The sequence below is a fragment of the Salvia splendens genome, chromosome 21 (assembly GCF_004379255.2).
Source record: "Salvia splendens isolate huo1 chromosome 21, SspV2, whole genome shotgun sequence".
NCBI classification, from domain to species: Eukaryota; Viridiplantae; Streptophyta; class Magnoliopsida; order Lamiales; family Lamiaceae; genus Salvia; species Salvia splendens.
In genome coordinates, this window is record NC_056052.1 from 7,209,057 (window position 1) to 7,214,160 (window position 5,104).

At 43.2% G+C, this 5,104-nt stretch overlaps 1 long non-coding RNA gene across 1 annotated transcript; it reads left to right on the forward strand.

The window, feature by feature from the left end:
- Nucleotides 1-1,491: 1,491 nt before the first annotated feature.
- Nucleotides 1,492-2,051, forward strand: LOC121783931. The gene is made up of 2 exons (XR_006046672.1): nt 1,492-1,658; nt 1,775-2,051. It is a non-coding gene; the product is annotated as an uncharacterized LOC121783931 (long non-coding RNA).
- Nucleotides 2,052-5,104: the final 3,053 nt, after the last annotated feature.

Here is a 5,104-nt window from a genome sequence, read left to right on the forward strand (position 1 = left end):
ATCGTCACTATCTCTCTCTCATTTCTCAAAAATCCCCAAATTGAAAATGAGGAACCCTAGCCCCCTTTCTCTCCTTCCTCTCGGCGATTTCGCACCCCGCCACCTTCAGCGCTCCTCGCCGGCGTGTGAGGAACCGGAGTCAGCCCATTTCTATTCCTTTCCTCTCCGCATCGCACGACCGCTCCCACCCTCTGTCTCCTACTCGGCAAGAAGGGGTCTAAAATTCGGAAACCTGGGGAGGTGGAGGACTCGTCGCTGTCTAACCGGCGACCCACTACCCACCATCTCTTCCCCCTTTGAGGCATAACCTTGTACGGGCAATCTTGACGACGTTTTGTTCGCGGAGGGGTCACCCGTGGAGGGAAGACGTCGTATTCTCCGTCCTTCAGCGGCATCCCTCGGTCCACGCTGCCGTCGCCTCCATCTTCCTCCCTTCGGCGACGCTGGACCCCTCGGCTTAGGGGTGACACGCAGACGGCGGTTCTGCCGCTGCGGAGACCCTCGTAGCAGTGCGCCGTTTAATCAGGCAGTCGCCTCGCCGAAGCTAAGTTCCTACTAGTTATCTTCTTTCTCTTGTCATAGTCTAGTCCTAGTTCGCGTTTGAAAAGCAATGTGGTTGTGCTTCTATGTGACTGATTCTGTGTGGAAGACACCATTCCATGGTTCCTTTCCTCCAGTCTCAAAAGTGCTACACTACCCTAGACATGCATCCTAATGAGGCTGGGGTATGTGCAAGGGAGGTTTACTGATTTCTCAGATTCTCATGTTATCATAAATCGTTTCCATGTTTTGTTTCTATCATGCTCGAATGATGCCATTAAACTTGAGATTTAAGCTGATGGGTGTTACCTTTCCCTTGTAACTCCGCTGAACTTGCTAAGCTACTCCCTTCCTTGGTCTTGACCTCTCTTGCTCCTCCGCTTGCTGCTCCGTTTAGTAACTAGTTTGTTGTGTGGTGGGGGATGGAACTGAGGAGGAGATTGGCATATTTATGCACAGCTTGTAACTGAAAGCTGCACAATGACTGAGGTACTTGGCTGACCTTGCAGCATTCTTTAACTGATTTTGGTGTTTTGTGCTGCCTTGTACTCTGATTCATTCATGAATTTTGTCTTCTTTTGCAGGTGCACACTAGAGGTGGCACTGTGGGGGCTGATTTCCGGACTATAACCGGTTTGGGTAGGGAAAAGCAAGGGCTGTTATCTGCAGCTTTGCAGAGTATTAGCTGGAGGGGAGCCTGCTGGCTGGAGTTTGCTTCTTTCGGTCCAACACTCACTCACATTTCTGCAAGGTATTGTTTCCCCTTCCCTTTCTTAATACACTTCTCTTGTTGTCTCTGTAAACGATTGAGGAGATCTAACGGCTGTTGAAACGAGTTGTCATAACAGCCGAGCTCTTCTTCATGTTTTGATCTTTCTCTCCAGATCACGGAGTTGCCGAGCTTGGTGCCGAACTGCCGTGCTTGGTGGCGAACTGCCGAACTCGGTGCCGAACTGCCGTGCTTGGTGGCGAACTGCCGAGCTCGGTGCCGAACTGCCGTGCTTGGTGGCGAACTGCCGAACTCGGTGCCGAACTGCCGTGCTTGGTGGCTGCTCGTTTGGCTGGTGTGAGCCGTGGAGTGCAGGGATAAAGCAACCTCTTACCTTTCTTTTTTTTCGGTAAGTTTTGGTCTTCAAAGCTCAAAGTAGGTTTGTTCCTTATCCTTGCTTACTTTGCCAACTAAAAGCTTTAGTGTCTTATGTAACCTCTTGTTTATCTTGTTGTTTTCTGGCAGGGACAAGAGGCTGACTCTTCTCGGTTGCTGTCTCGTCTGTTCAGCCCAACGGGCCATCGGAAACTGGGCCGAAACCATGCTAGAAGAAGGGCCCGAAGCTAGTAGTTTCATTTGTAAAGAGATAGGGTTTCTATTTGAAATTCTCTCTTTTTCTTAACATGTAAAAGTTTATTGGTGTGTATTTAATTCCAAACACTTGAAATTTGGTGGCTTTGAAATTTCTGAAGTTGTACTTGTACCCTTATTCAAGAAATAAAAATACTCTTTCATTCGTCAATAAAAGTTCTAGTATTTTATTTCATAATTCCCGAGAAATCTAAGTCTCGGCTATTACAAGTTCTGAAGAAAATGAGCTAGCTGATGATCTCAGAAATTATCAACTAGCCCGAGATAGAGCCAGAAGGGCAAACATCAGACCTCCAGCAAGATATGTTGATTCTGAGATGATCTACTTTGCATTGTGTGTTGCTGAGGAGATTGAATTCTCTGAGCCTGGTTCCTATAATGCAGCAATGGAAAGCAAAGAGAAGGACAAGTGGCTAAAGGCCATGATTGATGAGATAGACTCTTTCATAAAGAATGGGACATGGATTTTTGTAGACAGAGTTGAAGGAAGAAAAATAGTGAGTTGTAAATGGATCTTCAAGAAGAAGATTGAATATGCTGATAATGAATCTATAAGGTTTAAAGCTAGATTGGTGGCTAGAGGATTCACACAAGAGCAAGGCATTGACTATAATGAGGTGTTTTTACCAGTAGTCAAGCATGCTTCCATAAGAGTGCTTCTGGCTGTGGTGGCTAGAATGGATTGGGAGCTGGAAAAATTGGATGTGAAAACGGCATTCTTACACGGGGATCTGGAAGAGACTATATACATGCATCAGCCTGAGGGTTTTGTCAGAGCAGGTGATGAGAATAAAGTTTGCCCGTTGAAAAAAAACATATATGGGTTAAAGCAAGCTAGTAGGCAATGGCACAAGAAATTTGATGATCATGTGCTTAAGAGTGGCTTTTGCAGATCCAAGTATGATGAGTGTGTCTATATCAACAAGAAGAAGCTTGCAAGCAAGATATTCAGAGGGTAAAAGATGACTTAAGTTCTGCTTTTGACATGAAGGACTTAGGCAGTGCAAAATGGATTTTGGGTATGAATATACTCAGGAACAGGAAGGAGAGACAGATTTGGCTGAGCCAATCTGACTACATTGGAAGAATGATCAGAAAATGCAGAATGGAGGGTGCCAAAGCTACAACAACTCCATTGGCTGTACATTTGAGATTATCATCTGATTAGAGGCTAAAAGATGATGTTGAAAGAAGGAATATGCATGTCATTCCTTATGCTAACATTGTGGGTAGCATAATGTATGCTATGATAAACACAAGACCTGATGAGGCACAGGAAATCAATGCTGAAAGCCGGTATATGTCAGATTTTGGTAAGCAGCACTGGTTGGCCCTTAAATGGGTGATGAGGTACTTGAAGGGATCTAGTAAATTTGGCATTTTGTTTGTTGGAAATCAGAAGTATAAAGGAGATGCCATAGTAGGATATTGTGACAATGATTTTGAGGGGAATATAGACAACCAGAGGTCACAAACATGATATGTATTCACCATGTTTGGGGCTGCGGTGAGCTGGAAATCTGGTCTGCAGAATGTTGTGGCATTATCCACTACAGAAGCTGAATACATTGCTTTGACATATGCAGTGAAATAAAGTTTCTGGCTAAGAGGGTTGGCAGCAGATTTTGGGGTGGAGCAAAAAGCCATAGGCATTTGATGTGACAGTAATGGAGCTATTAGCTTGGCAAAAAATAAAGTATTCCATGAGAGGAGGAAGCATATGGATGTAAAGCTGCATTTCTTTAGAGAAGGAATTGAGGATGGCCGAGTTAAAGTGTTCAAAGTCCACACCTCAGAGAATCCTGCCGACATGCTTACTAAACCGTTGACAAAAGAAAAGTTTGATTTGTGCATGAAGCTTATAGGCTTATGCAGCAGAATCGACTGAGCTCATTTGAGCATTCATGGTGGAAATTTGTAAGAAGTGAATGCTAAATGAAGATCAAGAGCTCAAATCATTTTGAGCTCAAGGAGCTACAAGAGCCGCATGATGAAGATTAGTATGATGGATTGTTTCTCAACCATCCGATTAGTTTTTAGTTGATGAGCTGTTGTATAAATAGTTAGTTTTGAGCTACAGTTAGAGTTGTAACATCTTAGCTCATTTTCAGTGCGATTGAAATATACATTCTATTTCTCTCCCAAATTCTTCTTCATCTACTTCCAGTTCATATTCCAGTGCGTGTGTTTGTGTAATCGTTTCTTCAGCTTCGTTCTTCCAACAACAGGCTGTACGAGGAAAGCTCAAATCAGAAGACCCTCATTTACTACAAGGATAAAATGGTCAAATCGGACGAGAAGTTGCTCCAGGGTTGAAGGAGGAGCCGCTCTATAAATAGAAGCTCTCGCCATTGAAGAAGGGGCGCTTAACGCCACCGCTCTCTTAGCTTAGTTTAGTTTAGTTAGATAGTTTACTGCTTTCTTAGCTTAGTTCTGTAGTTTTGACGGAGGAATTGAAAACTCCGACGTCGGGGTTAGGTTTTATTTCATGTTTTCAAGACTTTAGTGTAGATTGTGTTGGTCGTTTCAACGGTGGAATTGATGCCTCCATCGTAGAAGCTCCTTTACACCTCGCTTTCTAGTTAGATTTAATTGTTTCAGCAGAGGAATTGACGACTCTGACGTTATATCCTTGCTTTCTTTACCACTTTTGAGACGTTGTAGTTAGATCTCGAGTTTCATCGAAGGAATTGATGACTCCGCCATTGGATCTCGGTTTATTTCTAGTTTTATGAAGCTTTGGTTTATTTTCATGTTGATGATGCTATTTACTCAAGTTTCTTGGATGCTTTTCACAATTGGTAGCTTAGTTGTAGATCCATGTCATTTACATGCTTTCCAGTAGTTTAGATATTTAGATCTAGTTGTTCACGTGCTCGATTTCTGAGATCTGCTAGTTTAGGTGATACATGCAAGGTTAATCTGTGTTCATTTTGCCTTCCACTGAGTCCAGTAGCGTAGATCTGGTTGCTCTAGCTTAAATTTCGCATTTACGTCTCGTTTGAGGTTTGCTTTGTTTCTCTGCGTTGATGATTGTTCTATGCTCAGTTCTTGCTCTGTTTTTGGTTTAGTTACGTGAAGAAGATGAAGTAAGAGGTTGTTAAAATTCAGACTTGCAATTTACTTTTGCTTTTGTTTTTCACAGCTTTTCTGTCAACCCCAGCCAGTTTAGGAAAAATGGTTTCCATTTACTTTTTTTTTTGC